This window comes from Gallinula chloropus (assembly GCF_964237585.1).
Source record: "Gallinula chloropus genome assembly, chromosome: 1".
NCBI lineage: Eukaryota > Metazoa > Chordata > Aves > Gruiformes > Rallidae > Gallinula > Gallinula chloropus.
Window position 1 is genome coordinate 208,549,037 of NC_140085.1, and position 22,059 is coordinate 208,571,095.

At 39.6% G+C, this 22,059-nt stretch overlaps 1 long non-coding RNA gene across 1 annotated transcript; it reads right to left on the reverse strand.

Moving 5' to 3' along the window:
- Positions 1–379: 379 nt before the first annotated feature.
- On the reverse strand, positions 380–3,448 carry LOC311203245. The gene is made up of 3 exons (XR_014617956.1): positions 3,425–3,448; positions 2,636–2,856; positions 380–463 (listed from the first exon to the last, which is right to left on the reverse strand). It is a non-coding gene; the product is annotated as an uncharacterized lncRNA (long non-coding RNA).
- Between the last annotated feature and the right edge of the window lie 18,611 nt (positions 3,449–22,059).

The following is a 22,059-nucleotide window of genomic DNA, read 5'->3' on the forward strand; positions in this document are numbered from 1 at the left end:
AATGTATTCAGAGCACCTTCACTCAAATGGTCTAGGAGCTACTTTTTGAATGTCACTCAGATGGACAAATCAGGTATAGAAGTATGAAGTTTGGAGAAATCAAGCTATTCATTGAGCATGTCATTGGAGGGATCTTAATGTCGTTGATTATTTCAACAACACATAGATTTCAAAATTACAATGATAATAATTCAGTTAAAAATAAAACCAACCAACAGGCTCACAGACATAAATGCCAAGATTTCTATCATCTCATTTTGAATACTCACCTAAGTGGAATGCCTCTGACTGTTTGCCAGCCACTTTGAAATATCACCATCGCATCCTTCCTGCCAGCAAAGCAGCTGAACAAACTGCCAGGTAACCTCTCCAACAGGAGGGTATTTCCAGCATGTCTGGCAATGTAACACATATGGCTTGATATTTTCCTCAGGGTGTTCACTCTTTTCTTATTTTCTTTCTTCTGAAAACAGAGAAAACACAGGATGCATCCAGCACAGAGATCTGCAGAACAGTAATTGCTTTCTGACCACTAAAGACTACATTTTTTCCTAGAGATCTCTCCATCTGCAAATAAAGATTTAATTTCAAGTGTCAGTGAACATCTACCTACCAAATGGAATGGGTGTCTTCTGTTGGAATCCAATGCACCTCTAAAATTATATAAGGGTTCAGGGGTATTTTATCACCTGTTTTGAATGTAACACCAATACACACACCTTATTGCAGTGGAGGACCCTTGCTTACATATTTTTTCTTTGCATGGGGTTGAATGCAAGGGAGATACTTGGGATACAGGATTCCCTGGAGAGGGGCTGGGGCCCTAAGGACAGAATTCCCTCCATCAGTTCTCCTGTGAACTATAAGCTAGTTCAGCTCATAGTTTTATATATATATATATATACACATATATTTATACTTATATATATAAAGTGCATATCACCGTATTGATAAACATTCTTTGGAACCACTCTGACTGCAGAGGTAAGAACAGGAGTCAGCCTGTCAGTGCCTCAGCACTGCTACTTCCAACCAATTTAAAAACAAAACAAACCAAAAAGGCCACAAGACTTTGCTGCCAGCTTGCTTGGCTGGTGTTTAATACTGCTACTCTGTCAGGGTTGAAGGGAGACCTATTGTGGAAAAGGCCACATGGATTCAAAGCACCTACTGGGCTTCAAGCTAATTGCATGAGTCACTTTCCAAGAACAATTATTTAAGGACATAAATGTTAGAATTTGTGTGTCATATAACTCCCAATATGTGACCTATAGAAAAAAAAGGGCAGCATCCTCTTTTTGTTGGTTTTTTTTTGGGGGGGGGGGGGAGTATAATTAAAGGCCAAGCTATGGCCCCTCTGTTAAATTAGCTTATCAACCTCATTTCTTTATAGCCTTTTAGATCTATGTTGGGATTTCAGGGTAGAATGTTTCTTTGCTGACAGACACAGCACTAGAGAGATACACTATTTAGGATCCTCTCTTCAGCAAAGGAAACAAAACTTTTGAAGTTAACTATGGTCACAGCTTTCCATCAGCAACTTATTACATTACTCAAAATGCCCCAGAAAATCTGGGATGGAACAAACTCTGAATCCCACTTGGATGACAAAGCTGGAACAGGGGAGAGACCAATATGTTCTGATACCTGCTGGGAGGGAATTAAGATGAGGGAGACAGAATCTGCTCAGGATCACCCAGTGACAAGACAACAGGCAATGGACACAAATTAAAACCCATTAGATTCCATCTGAATACAAGAAAACACTTTTTGTTTGTTTATTTGTTTGTTTATTTGTTTGCTTATGCTTTTTACTATGAGGGTGATTAAACACTGGAACAGGTTGTACAGAGAGGTTGTATAGTCTCCATCTGTGGAAAGACCCAACTGGACAGCCTCGTGGGCAACCTAGTCTAGCTGACTCTGCTTGAGCAGGGATAATGGACTAGATGATCTCAAGAGGTGCCTGCCAACCTCTACCACATTTTCATTCTCAGACACCAGGCTTTGGAATAAGCACCTCTTCCATGCAACTTCTCCTTATTCTGTTCTAAACGCTATGCTGAGTTTAAAGTAACCCCCAAAACCCTAAAAGGAAAGAGTAAGGGATTTAAGTCATTTAGGGAATTGCCTTATCAGTCTTTTAAATCTGGGGGGGGGGGGGGAGCAGCTTTTAACATTTTTAAATATAAAAAGATTCTGTATTCTATTGAATATTTTAATTAGCCCAATACCAATTTCAATATCTGCATCAGATTGTCAAATATGTCTGTGCTTTAATGCTTCTTTAATTCTTGGCTTTTAATGAGTTTATCTGATCTGCAAGCTCACATTTCATTATAATGAAATTGCGAATTATAATTTTTAGGCTGATTCCACTGTATTACATGAAGCTGGATTCCACAACTCTTATTCATTTTACAACTAAGAGCTCCTTATTAAATGAGATTTTTTTTACAACTTCTAGTTATAACACACGGTGTATTTACCTTTTCTCTGAAGGAGGTTTGTTAAAAGTCTCTGACTTTACAAAGTAGAAAATTTCTTTATCCTTAAGCCTTAAAAGTAAAGTTGATCATTTAGTTGTCATTTCCCAGTTACTACTGGGAATTACAGTTCCCAATTCCCTACTTACTTGTCCCGCTGATACTGATGGATATGTTGTCCCAGGTCAAGCTGTCGTCTCTGTTTCAATGACTTCTCTCTTTTCTGCTAGCAGCTGCAAAGTGTTTCCATTCCATAGCTCGTTATACTGCTATTACAATTACTAATGCCATTTTCATGTTCTACTATTTTGACTTGTACCTCCGCATTGCATTATCTTTACCACTCTTCACTTGACTGACATTTTTCATCCTAAGATAACAGATGTTCATGGAGAAATATATTTCTTTATTTAATATTTAAGCATCAATTTTTGCCAGGAAAACTGAAAGTAATAGGATAAGCAGGCTAAGAGCTGCCCTTAGCCTGGCTGAAGTGTTATTCATGAGGTCTACATAAAATAACTATTTTGTAAAGACCAGTGATCTGAAGCTGCTTATAGCCTTGAAATCGTCCCTCAAGGATAAATTCATGAGTTGCTGCTCCTTGAGGTCATATATTAGTGATTTTGATTTGATCTTTTTAACCCAGTCCCCAAATGTCATCTATCTATACAAGAAACTGTTATTTATGGGTGTGGGAATACCTTTAAATTACTGTGATCTGTTCCTCTTGTTATTGTTTCCTGAACTTGCCAGATTAGCTTAAAATGAATCTACTAGCTGTAATGTCACAAAGATACAGACATTTGGTTTATCTCCTGAAGAGGAATGTTTGGGTTCAGTGACATTCCACAGTTGTTTTGTGGGGCTTTGCCCTGAGGCTGCTCTTTATTCTGAGTGCTCTGGGGATGTGTCTAAATGAAATCAATCTCTGTCACCTGAACTTGGGTCCTGTGTTCCATTGTGGCAGCAGCACTCTGCAGTTCTTAGATTTCCTTCTGCTTCTCTCTGACTGCAGCACATTATTCATCCTGTGGCCCTGCAACCCCAACCCAACAGGAGAATTTTATTTACCCACAGTAGGAGACTGGGCAGCACATCCCACAGCAGAGCATCCAGGAGCCCAACTTTCCCCGCAGTGATGCTTTGCCTGCAAAGAGCACTCTGACCTCATTAGTTACAGAGGTTTTCAAGTATTTCTACATGCCTCTGTGTTTTGAGAAACAGAGATATTCTGACACTTGGTGTCATTTTCGAGTTTTGAATGTTACTTTCTGATACCACCTAAGAAAAAAAACGCTCAGCACTTCTTTTAATAAATCAGGGTGATCAAATTTTCAATGCACTTATCTAATGGGAGATGTTAAGGCTTTCTTCAAAAGCTGGCTGCTGTAGTCAATAAAAAAACCTGCTGATGAACTTCATACAAATTGGGTTAAGTAATGAATTAATTATTTTCCAGGAATGCCTACAAGCAAACCTGCAGTTTGCCTGTAGTTGGTTCATAAGAACAACATTAATAATAATAACCCAATACCAGTCACATTTGTACTATTTTATTCTTTAGAAATTTTTTTTATATATTCGTATTTCATATTTTTAAAAGATAATCAGGTGCAAATTTATTGTGGAAAAGGACAGAGGACTTGAGCACTGGAGTATCACACCCCCTGCTCCCCCTCCTCTAAATGGGCTTTGCCTGTCATGAGAAGTTTAGGTTCAGTTCTGTGGCACTCACCCTATGTACTCACAGAACCTGAAATGACTCACTTGGACAGGTAGACAAAGACTAAGACTCAACTGAACTCAACTCAATTTTCAAGGTACTTTGAATATCTGGAGGCAAATGAGTCGTATTGACTTGAACAGCCAGCCACACAGCTAAAGCACCGTGAGGTACTTTGAAACCAGAGTTTCAAATAGCTTTATCTTTCACTGCACAATCATATAATTTTTCATTATATTTCTGTGTATTCTTTTCAGGAGAATTATTACATTATCAAGCAGAGCAGAAAAATGAGGCATAGGAGTTAGTTTCCTGCAAAAGAAGTGCCAGATATAATAGTTTTCTCTTTATCACATTTGCTTTCTTAGGCAGCCTGCCAGCTATTGTCTTTGGATGAACAAAGCTCTGGAAAGATTTCAGAATCTGAAAATGTCTTTCTCTAGCAAGTTGGTTCATTTAAACTCTTTTTGAACATTACCTACTGCATTCACAATAATGCACTTTCAGGTGTACTTATGAATATCTCGTTAGGCTGCATCTAATAACGAGGTGTTTGGTAAATTATCTAATGGACTGCAGACTTATAAGGCTACAGCAAGTTGTGTATCTTAGTTCTCCAGTGAAAAAAAGTAACTTCAAAAAGATTTTCTGGTTTTTGTTGGCAGTTTTGATGTGCTTGGTTTTGGGGGGGTGGGGGAGTTATTGCACCTACACGTATGACAAGCTACTTTTGTTTTTGTTTAATGAAATATTTTAGGGGTGATATTATCATTACTAGCTCTCTGTGTGGACTTTTTCCTATTTATTAGCTATACTATTTATGAATAAATTACCTGTGCTTCCGTGATAGAATCAGTTTATCTATTTCTATGAGAGGAAACAAAGGCTCCAGTAAATACTCAAAAAGGTCCTGCTAAAGATTTAGATACCCCCCTGCAGCAAAGCACACTGTGCACTAGGCAGACTGGTTTTCCAGTTGGTTAGACTTCAGACTAGCAAAATATTTCCAGACACTATCTAAAATTCTTAGCCTCCAGACTTTTGCTTTCTTTGGGGCATCTTAAACTGTTATTTGTCCACACAAACCAGTTCTGAATGCAGCAAGGTGGAAAACGAGCTGAAACCACCCCAGAGCTTCAGCAGCTGAAGGACTGATGTGTATGAAGAGGGGAATTCATGCCCCTTCACACCAGGCTCAGAGGCTCCCTGTAAAGGGGAGCAGATTTGTTGAGGAGCTGGAGGGATCTCTGCAGTTCTTTGCTGATAGGCAGCTCAACAGGGAGAGGCTTGTAGGGAAAAAAAAAAAGTCTATTTCTGGTTTTCTATCTTCTTGAGAGGAACATCTGTGGGACAGTTAACTAGTTTTAGATGAGACTGAGAAAACTACATACATTCATAGCTGGTTAGGAACATTCCACCCAGGTGTCTGAAAGTTCCCTTAGATGAGGCTAGACTGCTACTTAGGTAGAATTTTCTGCACAATTTGGATTACCATATTCTTCTTAATTCTTGGGTTTTTTAATAGTGGGGTTTCTAAAGTGACAATGTCATTTACAGAGTATGTCTTGAATTGTGAAAACTCTGTCCCACTTTTACGAATTCTCCTTAAGCATATGCATAGCAAACTTCAAGAGTGTTTGGAAAACAGTGTCATCATAAGATCTAACATTAAATAATCTGTTTCAAAGAGACAATGTAGTATAATTTTAAATTCCAGTAATTGTTAAAGATTCTTTGGAGTAACCAAAAAGTATTTAGTTCTTCTTCTGGAGCAAGAGAGATGTTAAGTCATCACATACTATTTGACATGATAGTTACTTGAAATGCTTGTTCTGAGGAAGTACCTCAGTGATTTGGATTTAAAACAGCAGAACACTGAGATAAGAGATGTTTGAGATTAATAGGGATTTGCGTATCAGGCAGGTGTTCAAAACTAGTCAGGCACAACCTGTCACTTTGTGAATGCTTTTTATGTGATTGCACAGTACTGTGATGGGAGTATCAGGCAAAGAGACCTTTTACAGTCATCATTTACAAAGATCATTGCCTGAATTTGGGACCCTAACCTCATGTTTTGGTCATTTCACTGAGATACATTGTTTATTTGCATATTTGCAGTTGAAAGCGTTGCATTTAATTAGGAAAGGGAAAATATAATTAAAATAATCTTTTGAGGTCACATTTTTTAACAAGGAGAAAGCTTCTCCTTTCCACACAGCAATTTTTATGGTCTAGTCAGTACCATTTAAATAGACAAGTGCATGAAATAAAGCAGAATAAAACCAGTATGGCTTATATTTCAACATTCTGCCTCACAGTTATGTTCCTCTGGGTGACAGGTATTTCCACCATCTGGTCATCAGGTCCACAGGATTCTCAGATCAAGCAGAGTAACCTTGGAGCAGAGATTCTCTGTTAAGGACACAGCTAGTGACCCACTTGCTGGAGGCAGTGGCCTGTGGGGGTGATATATAAATCAGTCTGCAGGATAATGTCTCCAGGTAAGGTTGGAGGTTTCCTAGGTTTGGGAGACTCTTGGGAAGTACCCCTGAGATGGAGGGCTCCCCTTGCAAAGCAAAGTGGAAGCATGGCAGCTTAAAAAGACACAGAATAAGGGGTAGTGTGCTTCCTGGGACTGTTTCTGAACAGAATTTTTTTGACTTCTTCTAAATCTTCCTGGGGTGCATCAAGCACAGCATTGGGAGTGATTGTCCCACTCTACACTGCACTGGTGCTGCCTCACCTCGAGTACTGCGTGCAGTTTTGGGCACCACAGTACAAGAGGGACACAGAACTACTGGAGAGTGTCCAGAGGAGGGCAACGAGGATGGGGAAGGATCTGGAGGGTAAGTCTTATGAGGAGAGGCTGAAGTCCCTTGGTTTGTTCAGCCTGGAGAAAAGGAGAGTGAGGGGAGACCTCACTATGGGGAGCAAAGGGGAGGCACTGATCTCTTTGGTGACCAGTGATAGAACCAGAGGGAACAGTATGAAACTGCAATAGGGGAGGTTTAGGCTGAATATTAGGAAGAGGGTCTTTAGTGAGACGGTGGTCAGGCACTGGAACAGGCTCCCCAGGGAAGTGGTCACTGAGCTTGACTGAGGTCAAGAAGCGTCTGCACAATGCTCTCAGTCCCATGCTCTGACGTGGCTGGCCCTGTGTGGAGCCAGGAGTTAGACACAAGGATCCTTTTGGGTCCTTTCCAACTCAGGATATTCTGTGATTCTGTGATTCCATGTGCTGGAATAATGAAGGGATAGGGAAGGGTCCTGCATCTATAGGTGCTGCTGTGCACTGCAGAAGATGCTTTCTAAGTTGGTGGGTGAGTTTTCTGAGTTTCTATCTCTCTTTTCTCATGGACATAAAGACACCTGGCAACATTTTATTTTAATTTTTTTTTAATCTGAACCATTCAGTGATAAAACTTTTGTGAAGTTGTTTTTATTTTCATTTAATTCTACTTTTGAGAGAAATAAATTCATTTTCTCTACATCACCCCTGATTTTGGAACCTTAGGTTGATACTTACCCTCAAAGTATGCTTACACTGCCACTGAGTGACATAATCAAGCATTTCATAATTATTTTCTCTTGGCATACTGACAGAATTCACTACCCTTTCTCATCCCCTTAGTTAATGATTCTAAGCACCAGGAAGAATAAAGTGGCATGAAGTATTTTTGGTAATTCTGAGTAAAAAGAACAACTTTCAGTTATTGTACTCGGAATTGAAAAAGTATAACTTTCTTCACATTTGAACTTCATATGAAGCAAAACCTCACACCTGGGCAGCAGGAGATGAGGCATCACTTAGAATACAATAAATAATTTCATCACAAGAAGCATAGATAAAAGAATGTCACTGCTCTATGCATTGTAATTTACCCAGGGCAACGTAAACATTCATCTTTAGCAAAATAGGTCAGAAATAAGAAGAGCATAGGGTTATTTTTTTTAATCCTAAACACTTACTAATCTTAAAAAAAAAGAAAAAATTTAGTATACACTCTAAATGTGCATTGGGCATGTTAAATTGGCCAGCAAAATAATGTGACTGTGATCACCGCAGAAGAAATCACTATTCAGTAATCCAGCTGGCAGAATTGTTTGTCTTTTTTTAGTACTCACCTGAAAACTCAATCCATTAATGTGGGGACCATTAAATGTTGTTCCATTTTTTCTTCAGTGGTTAGTCGGTATATGGCCATTTGTATTAATTCCTAACAGGTGGAGGCTGCCTGTATGAAGTAGGGCTGCTAGGCAGCAGGATGCTGGGTGGCAGATATAGGGAAAGCAAAAACTCAATATGTGATCTTGGCAGGTTATTTGATTGCCACCCACTTGGTATCAATGAGTCCTGCTGGAAAATTGAATAACAGAGTCTCACTGAAAATCACAGTATGTAAGCATTGAATTTCCATGGATAGCAACATTAGAGCATTTTTAGGAAGTAGATAAAAAAATACTATTTCAATTTTACTGATAGTTCCTGTGCTGACACTCAGTATAAAATATATATGTCTCTGTGTGTGTATAATGGCTCCTCTAAGAAAAGAGGAATCTAGCTGTAAGACTCAGGGCATATCTATGCAAGCACCTAATTTTTCATTTAAGTGGATTATTAGACCAAAAGAAGGGGTGCTAATCCCACTAATCCCATATAATTTGTACCTCAGGGATATCAACTAGCCAGATATATTCTGGTCTCCTGGACCCGAACGCTGTCACGAAGCTGTGGGAAGGGATAGTCTTCGATTCGAGAGAAATCCAATCATCATCTCCCCACCCAGAACTGCTTTATAAATTCTGAAAAATGGGAAATGAGGACACCTGGGACTTCCCTCCAAACTCATGCTGTTGTTTTGACCCAAAGTTCAATAGAGATGAAGCCAAAAGGTCTGAATTGGAAGAAGGCTGCTGGAAGCATCTGCTTTCGGTTTGAGAAGAACAAAGAGACACTTTATTGGGTTATTAGTGTGACAACACTAGACGTGGCACAACTCTGAATCTTGAAAGTCTGAGAGACACCACAATCAAGACACATACTAGCACTAATGATGAGGAAAGATGAAAGGGAAAAATTAATCTGATGACCTAGTAAAATTCCACAGATTCTAAGATTTTTGCTAAAATGTTTTCCAGTTTCTTGCTTACATCCAGCTAGCATTGAGGAATGCCAGGGCCCATGGGCCGGGAGAGGAAGTTGGTAAGAAAATGTATTTCACAATTAATTCCTACAGCCATGTTTCTTTCATGTGATCCCATGAACCCTACCACCTCTCCTCTGGTACTCCTTCCTTCTTTCTATCACTTCACAGCAAACACACAAAAGAGACTACAGCTGTCATTCTTCTGGGAGAGACGCTAAACCTTCCCTTATCAATGTATCTATTCCTCACCACAGCTTAAAACATAAGAGATAATATCAACCTATTCCTTTTCAACTTAGATTTAAAGGTTTCTTAAAAGGAATCAGTTGTTTTCTGCTTTTTGAGATCTTAATTTCAAGAGTTATTTCTTCACGGTTACCGTTTAAAGTCTCCACATAAGACTGCCAGGACAGTCATTAAAAACCAACAATATAATATGATCTTAATGAAAATGGAGTTGTTAAAGAAAAGGGAGACTGGAAAAGCAGTTTTAGGGGCAGTTTTCTCCATGTGTTTACAGAGCAGGTCTGCATACCTTTGCCCTCCCCACCCTGAGTCGACTATGCCAAAGGAAAATTACATATATTTGCTTTGTAAATTACTGTTCAGTGACGTCAGACACTATAATATTTTCCAGTGGTTCATATTAGTTTTTCAGAGAAAAATACCAGAAAGAATGAAATACCTATTGTTTGCTGGATGTGTTTCTTTTCATGGTTATTCCAGAGAAAAAAAAATTGTTAGCCAGATTATTAAAGAGTAAAAAGTGAGTAAAATTGGAAGCTTTTTGCATCCCTAAAAATTGTTCAATAATAACATGAGAATATTGGAAGACACTTCCTGCTACTGGATGATAAAGGTAATAACATTTATTTAAATTACATAGAAATGCCTAGGATTTTAGATCATAAAATAAAGACTAGGACCACTAGTCACACTGGTACTAAACCTCAACTCTCTGTGCAGGCATAGGAAAGACAGGGAGACTACTGAATTTAGTGGTATTCATGAAGCTACCTGTAGGTACCAGAATTTAGATTTTCAACCAGGATAAATGACCAGATCTCTCTGGTTCTGTAGACATTAGAGATAATCTACAGTTTGTCATTCAGAGTGTTTAAATCTCCTATTTTTTACAGACCCTTCCCTTGCTTTTAAAAATAGATGGATTCTTTGCCATTAATAACTAGTTGACAAAGGAAGATCAGTGTCTGAGGCAATTTTGTCTTCAATACAGAAGTTCCATGCTGGACCAAGACCATTTTCCTGTCCTGTCAGTAGCCAAATGTTACTTGGTGACTGGAAAATAATACTTACACAGATTCCTTAAGCCTCCCATCTACAATGCCACTGAGCCACAAGATATCAAACCCAACACATGTTTGTGTCATTTGGTGTTGTTGAGTCAATAATTGTGTTCAACATGTGCAGAGGATGAATTACCAAACTTATACTGCTTGTCAGCTATCAGTGGCTTGGCATGTCTAAGGATTTGAAGTTAGGACGAGCCTCCAGGAACTGGCCTGTCAAACACAGAAGATATCAGGGTCATAGTGTATTTTGCTTGCCATCCTTGCTCCAGACTACTGCACCTGGCAAAACACTACATTTACAATTAAGAGAGAAATTTGGCTTTCTACTTTGGGCCACTACTTTGGCTTTGTACTTTGAGACAATAAGAGTCTTGCCCTAATCTGAGTAAGAGAATCAGTGGGAGTGACTGGGCAGTGACCAAGGAAGTGGGGCCTCTGGTGCTGCTGGGCAATTGTCAGATGTTTGCATGGATCTAGGAATGTGGCCTCTTTGGACTAAAGAGTGTAGGTTTGGGATAAGGGGCATGACTGGTGTCCCTTTGGTAGGGACCCCTCCACCTTTATTCCAGGAGTGGAGTGAGATTGACTCCAGACTCAGTGCAACAGCAGGTTGGTGACCATCTCTACCACATACTGTGAGACACAGAGAGAGGGTCCCAACAGCCCTAGTCCAAACAAACAGGCACCAGCCCCATGGGTGCAGCAGGAGGTAAAAGGACCTCAGTGAAGGGTGAGGGCCTGGCCATGCCAGACTCACTCCCCCATGGGTGGAACATGCCAGTGCCACCACACAGGATGTCATCCAAACTACCACTCAGGGTAGGAGTCCATGTTGTCATGGCACAAATACTACAGAATAGCCAAAGCAGGGACAACCACTGCTGTCATGTGCCAGACAAGCATGCTATTTCTTCACCAAGCTGACTGAGCTGTCAGGAGTATGGACACACAGAGGACACAGAGCCCTATGGCTTGAGAACAACAGGGGAACTCCCAAAGGCAGCACAGAGCAGCTTTGCCATATGTCATATTCACATAATGCCAAATAAAAAATAAAATAATAAAAAAAATCTGCATATGAAACTTCTCTGGTTTTACAGAAATTAATGATTTTTAATAAAATAAACATTTCAGTGCTGAGTTTGGCTCCCAGACAAGATGGAAGCTGTTGAAATCATCTTTTCTGTGTCAGTTTTATTCTATGCCAATGGCTAGAGGATCAATGACCCAAACTGTAATGATTCACTCCTGCTATAAAGGCAATACTTAAGAGTCCATAGCACCTGCATGTGTGTTGGCAAAACAGTCATCTGTGCTCTGTATCCCAGTATGTGCAGGCTGTGTCTAACGTATAGAGACCAGAAATCTTTCTCTTATGTACACCATCTCAGTATTTAACTGTTTTATCTTTATATAACCTTGAGAGTATGTCATATTCCTTCTAATTTTTATACAGTTGTTATATTTTAGAAAATGTCTATTTAGTGTTTATCCAGCTGTCAGAATCGTCACAGTGTATATAGTCAATGAGAAATACCAAGAGACCTCATTTTAAAAAGCATTTTAAATCTCCAGTTTACTGCCAGTAGTTATACATGAAACAGAAATAAAAAATATTGTCTGTATTAAAAGTGACAGAACATTTGCAGCTGGCTCCCCAATAAGAATCCAGAATGTAGAATCATTAAATAATATCTCATTTTAAAAAATGTCTCAAAATAGTCAGTACAAACCTCAAAAAGATCTACTATGCAGCTTTGAATTTTTCAGTTCTTGATTCTAAAATGTAGCCATTTTTACTAATTTGCAATAAAACAAATGTTGACAATTTTTATATAAACCAGCAAGTGAAAATGCTGATACCTTGTAATTTTTGCATTAACTCAAAAGTGTGAAATGGTAAATATGAAACATGTGCAGTGAAAATTATACTTATCATAAGTATATATGGAAAGCTCTTTCTGGAAAAAAATTAGCCTTTTATGCTTGAAAATACAGAAGGTACACGAGTAGTTCTTCATTGTATAAAACAAGCTAACCACAAAAGAGTCACATTACATGACTGACAGTCTTTACAGCCTGCATAAAAATCTCAAAAATATCTAAATGACTAATGGTAATTAACCTTCTTTATTTCTTGCATGCTTTTGAAAGGACTTAAGGATTCAGGCTGTAATTTTTATGAGCTTGGAAGCCACTCCTGGAGCCAGATTTTCAGAAGAGGTTACCTTTCACCTCCCACTGAAATGCTAGAATAAACAGTCATATTTCAAGAGTTCAAGAGGACAGTAAGTCAAGCTCTGCCAGAGCTTTCAGAGATTATTTGAAATTGTAACAAACATTTCTCAACCATTTTAATTATAATGAAATTAAGAAAAAATAAATTTGAGAAGGTCAAGATTAAAGATAATGTTGTAAGGTCCTCAAAAGTAAATAAGCACTTGTTTCACTTTTCAATACAGATAATGGTGTTGAATTTGGGGGCAAAAGCAGGACAGATAATGGGGATGGAAATTATCTCAATGTATGTCAAAGCAAAGTTCCAAGACTCTAGTGAATTTTGACCAAAGATAGTTATCCTACAGAGCTTTGGAAGAGCTGTCATATCAACTTGCAGATCCTGCAGCAAGGTTTTCCTAACACTGTATTGTTCACCTTGTTTAACAAACATTTACCACGTATAACAAAAAGGATAAGCCAGGTCTTAAATATAACAGGTAGCAAAGCATCAGTGCTGTTGCAGAAGGTGCTTGTGACACCACATCTTTGGTATGGCACATAGTGCTAGTCACCAATGCTCAGGAAGAGGGACTCCTGACTTGAAAAAGGTGCAGAATACCACTGCTGGGATCAGAGTGTGAAAGACTGCTTGTTTGGTCAGGCAAAATGCAAGCTAAGAAAATACATGTCTGCTCATACATATATGCTGGTATGTATATATATTATATACATACATATATATAAACAGCAAATAAAACTGTTTATGCTAAAGAAAAATGCTTGTACAAGAACAATAAAATGGACACAAGTATCTTTTAACACTGAAGCTACTGAAATGAATCTATCCTTGGACCTGCCTGGAACAACTGTCCAGGAAAAGAACAGGGAAGAAAATATTTTCACATGTTTACAACTGAATTGAATAAGTTTGTAAAGGGGATTGCCCTGTTTGCCTGCAAGGGCAGAGAACTGGCTGCAATGACTCAGGAAATCTTATCTTCAGTGCTAAGCTCTTCTATCTGTCAGTGAACACAGGGATGAGAGTTGCTGGTTGCTGAAATATCTAGAAAATCTATTTCAGCTGGGTTGCTGAGCTGATTAAAAACAAGCAGCCTGTAATTTAAAAATAAATTCCTGTATGTATTTGGCTATTGAATAAAGATCAGACAAAAATGACGGTAAAAAGTACAAAACCTCCTGTGTATGAAGCTCATGATTTCTGGCTGGATTTGCCATCATGAGGGCTGTCTCTCATTCATCCTTGGGAACAGAGGCAGTTTATCATGCCATGGCAGCAATCTCACTATCAGATGGCCAGTCTGGGATCTGCTTTTGCAGAAGTGCATACCAGGAGGAAACTTCAAATCCTTCAGTCTCTGGGAAATGAGTCAGACAACCTGGGGACTACCAACAGTCTCCATTGGGGTGGACAGCCCCTCTCCACTTCCCTATCTTTTACCCCAAAACAAAGCCCTTTGTTTTTCATAGCATATGGCTATCATCTGAAGAAAAGAAATTCTTTTCAACTAAAAGATTAAAAAATATTTTGCATGTTGAGTGTCGAGATGAGGGTTGTGGACTCTCTGATGGCATTTTTTGTGTTATTTTCTTTTGTTCAAAAGACAAGGTAGGGAAGATGGATGTTAAGGGAGTCAGAAATCTGGGGTTACACTGTGGAGAGTAAGTCTTTGGTAGAAGTATAGAACAAACGGGGAAATGAGAGATACATAAAAATGTAGGGGAAACTAACAGCTATATAGGAACCTACAGAAGACACCATCATTAAAGAGGTGAAATATAGCCATAATCATGCAGATACCTGTGTGCTTTAATCCCTTTTGCAGTCTCCTGCCTATAAACTCTTCAGGGAAGGACTGTGTCTTTCTAGTGCTGCAGTCAATTTTCTCAGAGCAACGGAATGTTTACAAAATGGGAAAAAAAAGATCAGAAAGCTTCATACTTGCCAAACAAATAGCACAAGCAACAGTTTTTTATTACGAATTCTAGATTGGTGAAATCTTTAGTTACTGTTAAGGGAAACATCTTAATTACATGCTGCTTCCAACACAGCATTGTGAACTATGAGTCTGGAAACAAATTTTATTTCAAACATTAATTTCATCTAGTAACCACATAATATAAGAGAATAGAATGATTTTGTTGCAAAAGTGAACATTACAAAAAAAATAAAAGGCCCCTTGAAAGTAATTTAAAATATAAAGAAAGAAATGTCTGTAGTTCATAAATTCATAAATTTGGTAGCAGCACTGCAGGCTTTGTAACTATATGCTGATGCTACTTCATATTAATTATCACAACAAAAATTCCTGTACTTACCGGACTTAGGAGAAAACTTTTGCTATGCATATTGTTCTTCTATATGAAATCCTGCCTGGGCCCTGTAACTGAAGTGCTAAGTTAATCTCTCCTTTTCAACAGAGATAATAGCATGCTAATAGAAACTTCTGACAAGCAACTTGTATTGCTTAGCAATTAGCAACTGCCACTGTAATAGAACTGAAACATCAACAAGGATAAAATGTGGATAATTATTTTCTTCTCCTTGCCAGTTTTTCTGTTGGAGTGTTATGCTCCTGAGAAGCAAAATACCTTCACCAAATAAAGTCTGAAAAGGATTTGCTTTATTATTTTATCTTTCCTCATCAGTAGCTTCAGGCAGCCTGGGAACGTCAGTAAATTTCTCCAAATTCTGTGTTATTTAAGAAAGATTATAGAGGACATCATAAATATAACTTTGCGGCATAGGAAGCACTGTGCAGCTGAAAAATTACCCTCTGCCTAAGACTGTCTTTGTCTAGCTCAGCATGGATATTCGGTGGCTTTCTCCCTTTTCCAAGGATGCTATCTGAAACTAACCAGTGCAAATCAAACTTGGCATGAGCACAGCACAAGAACACAATTCAAATAACACGTCTCCCTCACAAGTTCTGTCTGCATTCCCGAGTGCATTTTGTCAGTGCTGAAAGAAACGTGACACATCACCAGAGACATGACAAGAAGGACAGAGACATTGCAGAGAAAGCTTCTGCTTCACCTGGTCACCCACGGCTGCTGGAGAAGGGAGTTTCTGCTTCCCAGCAGCTGTATTGCTGCTCTGGGACTGTGCTGCAAATGGGAGACAGCAATACTGCTTGCTACACACCAGAGTGGACCAAGCACAGAGGAAAATCTAGGTCAGCTCAACATAATGTGATAGATGTATTTCATCTTCTTCTTTCAAAAAGTCCAGTTAAATATATATGTCTTTTCTCAAATAACAATATGAAATTTGATTTCTATTCTTCATGCCAGCAGATGGATCAGAGCAAGTGGGATCTTTCTCTCTGTTGGTACTGAAATAATGGCAGATCAGCTGAACACCTTCCTTCAGAAAGATTTGGCCTTCCAGTCAAGAAGAAAAAAAATTCCTGTTAAATGCTCAAATGCTTTTATCTTGTACCATCTGATTTACACATGCTCTTGCAAACTCAGCCACTATATATGTATCTTAGTCCCTACTTAAAATATTTCATTGTACAGGCTGATATATTTATGTTACTCCTGTATTAGAAAAGCTCTAGACATACAATATTGTCAAATGTGAAAACCTGTCCGGTTTGTTTTGAAAGATAATTAATTCTAAATTACCCTGATTGCCTAGCATTAAACATTTCAAATCCAGAGCATAAATTCACTGAACAGTTCATTCTTGTTATAATTACAACAGGAACAATATGCTCTAATTTGCATAACATATCTATAGAATATGCTTTGAGTTTAGGTATATGCTATAGAAACTTGCAGAGCTTTCAGGTAAGCCTCTGAAAACCTTGATTTATTTTTGCACACCTTCCAAGATATGCACACTAATAGTCTTAGTATACAGAGCAACTGTATAACTGTCAAATAATTTTAAAGCTAAAGCATTCAAAAGTAAGTTGAACTGCCTAATTGCTATACTGCTAAAAAGGAATCCCACCCATAGGCCAGACTTCTGAGCTCTGTTCATCTAGCAGTGAGATATCTAAGGTTATTAGCTCAGCTCTCTCAAGGACATCAAAGGCAGGAGGCAAACAGCCCTGCAGAACAAGTGACACCACTCATCCATCGCAGATGGATAAATGGGGAAGGGATACATGTCCTACAAAGGTTGCCCTTCTCTCTCAGATTCCTGACGGATTCTGAGTGACCAGGACAGACTGCATATCTAAGTGTTACAGTGGTCAGTGGAGAAAATCCTACCCCTACTGACCCAGTGTTGGAGGCACCATAGCCTTGTGCCAATCAACATGTTTAAAACTTACCTATGCCTTTTGAAAGTCAGACGACGGCAACAGGGGAGGTTTAGGCTGGATATTAGGAAGAGGTTCTTTACTGAAAGCGTGTTCAGGCACTGCAACAGGCTCCCCAGGGAACTGGTCACAGCACTGAGCTTGACTGAGTTCAAGCAGCGTCTGGACAATGCCCTCAGTCCCATGCTCTGATGTGGCTGGGCCTGTGTAGAGCCAGGAGTTGGACTCAATGATCCTTCTGGGTGTCTTCCAACTCAGGATATTCTGTGATTCTATGATACTCTACCCACCATACTTAGAAGGAGCTCCGTGTAAAAAAGCATAAAATCATCTCCTTATTCTCCATCAAATCCTGCTTTTGCTGTCATGTTTACACACTGACATGATTCAGACTGACAATGTACTTAGACCTCTGCTAAGGTCGGTGATGCTGAGCCAGAAAGCCTCAATGTTTCTCTACTACCTCTTTGGACCTATCTGTTTCCCTTTCTTCTGTGCTGATGGAGAAATTTGGGAGTGGAGGCAGAGATTTCTTTTTTAAAATCCGTGTTTGTACAGAATTTGGCATATGCAGCTGGCTGGTTTTGCATACAGCTCCTAAGTGCTATGGAAATAAAAGTAATACATAGGATTAAAAAGAATACTTTATATAAAGTTATTTTCATCATTAAGGAGCAACTTCTATCCCAAATGGCCAATTTCACAAGCTAAAAAGGGAGCTCTGCTGGGAGGAAGGTAGGTATCCGTTCTCCCACCACTACATTCTCTAGAAGTATTATTTTCAAACACATGTTTTCTGAAGTTTTCTGCATTGCCCTGGTTGGGAGAAAGCACAGAGGTATTTACCAGAATGAAGCAGGGCTTAAATCACAGGCTCTCAAAGGCAATGGGGCTCAGATAAATATAGATATATACATGATAATGATATATAGATGGTATCGGTATAGATATATAGATGATACAGACAGAGAAATAGACATATAACCCTGAGTAGTGGCATCACATCAGGTTTGAGTAAGATGATCCCCATCAAGCCTCTTCAAATCAAGCTTGTAAAAAGTAAAGATGGTGACAAGGCTTATATGCACTGAGACATTACTGCTACTTATGGGAGTACTTATAAAGAAAACTTCCAAACAAATAGATGCCAGACAAAACAAACTGAGAGTCTTTTCCTTTTATTATCTAAGCAGAGATATTAAAAAGGGACCTCTGTGTCCTAAGTCATAAGAAAGATTTCCTAGTTGCCAATTATTATTTATCTTTGCCAGAGTCATTTTCAGTAATGGAGATAAATAATGTGAGGTAAAGTGACTTAACTTTAAAAACAGCGGATAACAACCCAAAGACTATGGAACAAAAAAGATTTTAAAACTATTTTTTAAATAGTTTGTGAACAAATATAAAAAAAGAAGAAAACACAACAGGGAATTGATGTTGCCATTTTTATTTTAAAAGTGGTAAAATTGTTGAAATAATTCTAACACATATTGCACACGCTCCCTAATAATTTTAATATCACTAATTGCTCCCACTGGTTGAAAATGCATCAGGTGAACCAGCAAGGCAGATATACTAAAATTTTTTCTTTAGTACTAAAGAATAAAAAGATAATTGGAAAGGTGACAAGAAAGCAAAATATGATATGTACAATGCTGTATCTGGAGTTTAAATTGCTTAGAATTAATTGTTGCATAGACCACTCAAAATAAAAAATATATTTGCTAACAAGTATGAAATCTTTTCTGGCTCATGGATAACCAAGTGGAAAATCTCAGTATTGTCTTGCATAAGGTTTGTATTACCATCCATGTTCATCTACCATCCATTCGGTAAATAAAGGGAAGGCGACTGATGTCATCTACCCGGACTTGTGCAAGGCCTTTGACACAGTCCCCCACCACATCCTTATCTCTAAATTGGAGAGAAGTGGATTTGATGGGTGGACCATCCAGGGGATAAGAAACTGGTTAACAGACCGTAGCCAAAGGGTGGTGGTCAATGTGTCTGTGTCCAGGTGGAGGCCGGTGACAAGCGGGGTCCCCCAGGGGTCAGTCTTGGGACCGGTGCTCTTTAACATCTTTATCAATGACATCGATGATGGAATTGAGTGCACCCTCAGCAAGTTTGTGGATGACACCAAGCTGACTGGTGTGGTCGACACCCCAGAAGGAAAGGAAGCCATCCAGAGGGATCTTGACAGGCTTGAAAGATGGGCCTGAGGGAACCTAATGAGGTTCAACACTGCCAACTGTCAGGTGTTGCACTTGGGCTGGAAGAATCCCAGACACAGATACAGACTGGGAGAAGAGCTCCTGGAGAGCAGCCCTGCTGAGAAGGATTTGGGGATTGTGGTGGATGAGAAACTTAACATGAGCCAGCAGTGGCTCTTGCAGCTTGCAAGGCCAATGGTATCCTGGGCTCCATCAGAAGAGGGGTGGCCAGCAGGGACAGGGAGGTGATTGTCCCTTCTACTCTGCCCTCGTGAGGTCCCATCTGGAGTCCTGTGTCCAGGTCTGGGGCCCCGAATACCAGAAAGATGTGGAACTGTTGGAGAGGGTTCAGAGGAGCCACAAAGATGATTAGAGGGCTGGAGCACCTCCCCTACAAAGAGAGGCTGAAGGAGCTGGGCTTGTTCAGCCCGGAGAAGAGAAGGCTGCTGGGGGACCTCATTGCAGCATTCCAGTACCTGAAGGGAACTTATAAGCAGGAGGGGATTCAACTTTTTGAAAGGATAGACACTGGCAGGACAAGGGGGAATGGATTAAAACTAAAGGAAGGAAGGTTTAGATTAGATATGAGGGGGGAAGTTCTTTACAGAAAGAGTGGTGAGGTGCTGGAACAGGCTGCCCAGAGAGGTGGTGGATGCCCCGTCCCTGGAGGTGTTCAAGGCCAGGTTGGATGGGGCCCTGGGCAGCCTTGTGTAGATCCAGGCCTGAGGTTGGTGTCCCTGCCTGTGGCAGGGGGGTTGGAGATATATGATCCTTGGGGTTCCTTCTAACCCAGACCATTCTATGATTCTATGATTCTATGTGGGTTTTATGGTAGAAAATTAGCAAATTTACAATGGAGAGAATGAAGAGAAGACCAAGGCAGAGACAAAACTATGATGGAGATGAAAGTTCTTGAAGAAAAAATGGAGAATGTATTAACTAGAAAATGCCTCATCTATCCAGATGGGCATAGGTTGATCTGATGATTATGCTTCAAAGGAGAAGACTGTTAGCTTCCAGATGACAATTACATAAGAGGAGGATTTAGAGAGATTTCTCTGCCACAGTAACAGCCATCAGATCAGACAGGCTGAGATGCCTGTGTTTCTGGCAAGCAGACTGGAAATGCAACTGGTGCCATTCATGTTGCCTAACACATCTTTTCCTTTCTAAAAATTGTTTACGGATTTCAGTTTACATTTTCTTACAGAAATGATTAAGTAGCACAAGAAACACTTTATACTGAACAGTCCAGTGAAATTAAACAGCTGATTTGTCACTGACCCAGTCTCCAGGAGTAGGCAGCAGCCTGCTTACATCTCTTGAAAGCCAGACTAATTATTGAAGTAAATGCACGCAGAGATAAGTCCATAGACCTTTCTACCACCACCTACATCTGTCTATACTATCCATGAAAAACTAAATAGCAGGGAAAAAAAAAGCTAAGAAACATAATTTAAAAGAAGCTTCTTGTTTAGCAGATAGACCACAATACATAAAACATTATCCTCTGCCATAGAGGAAACAACAAGCCCAGCACAGTTTCTCAGCCCCTGACATAAGTAATTGGTGCTCACAGCAGCAGTTGCATTTCCACAGAATATATGGAAAAATCAGTATACTCCTACAGTGACTCTAACACCTGACTCTACTATGTCTCTCCTATAAATACAGGATAGCAATCACATGTGGCAGCAGGTCATCGTGTGGTCACACTCCCAAACTGTGTCTATGTTTAAAGTGTAGAAAAATCATGTATAATCACAGACTGGTTTGGGTTGGCAGGGACCTCAAAGACCATCTAGTTCCAATACCCTGCCATGGGCAGGGACACTCTCTACTAGCCCAGGTTGCCCAAAGCCCCATCCAACCTGGTCTTGAACACTGCCAGGGAGGGGGCAGCCACAGCTTCTTTGGACAGCCTGTGCCACGGCCTCACCGCCCTCACAGGAAAGAATTTCTTCCTAATATCTAACCAAAAACGTCCCTTTTCCAGTTTAAAGCTCTTCTCCCTTGTCTCATCACTGCATGCCCTTGTAAAAAGTCCCTCTCCAGCTCTCCTGTAGGCCTCTTTAGGTACTGGAAGGCTGCTCTAAGGTCTCCCTGGAGCTTTCTCTTCTTCAGGCTGAACAACTGCAACTCTCTTAGCCATCTGTTTCAAATTCCAGTCAGCGTAACAGAAAGAGCACTGAGTCACAGGACAAAGGACTCTAACATTCAGGTCATTTTCCTCCACTCAAGATTACACTGGTACAGGTACTTCTTCTCAATAAGCCTGGAAAGAAACCAAGCACAGAAGTAGCAAAAAAAAAAAAAAAGTCTTCCCTTGTAGAGGTAGGAATAATGCTGTACTCACTTGGCTATTTTTTCTGGGTCTTTTAAAATCTTTTCCACATCAGCATGATAATACTGTTTGTTTCTTTGACAGAAAGTGATGAGCAGTGCAGGTTAAATATAATCAGTTCAATTTCCCAGCCTGTTCTCTTCGTTCAGTCAAGTTCTCTGGTTCATTTTAGCCCGCCTCTAATTATCTCTGATAATTGCACTAATACTTTTTAATTTCCTATTAAAAAACCCCACATATCATTCTGCTTTATTTTTGGATCCCACCGTGGGAACTCAGGAGATATGTGATGCTTTGTGACATGGGAATAAAATAAGA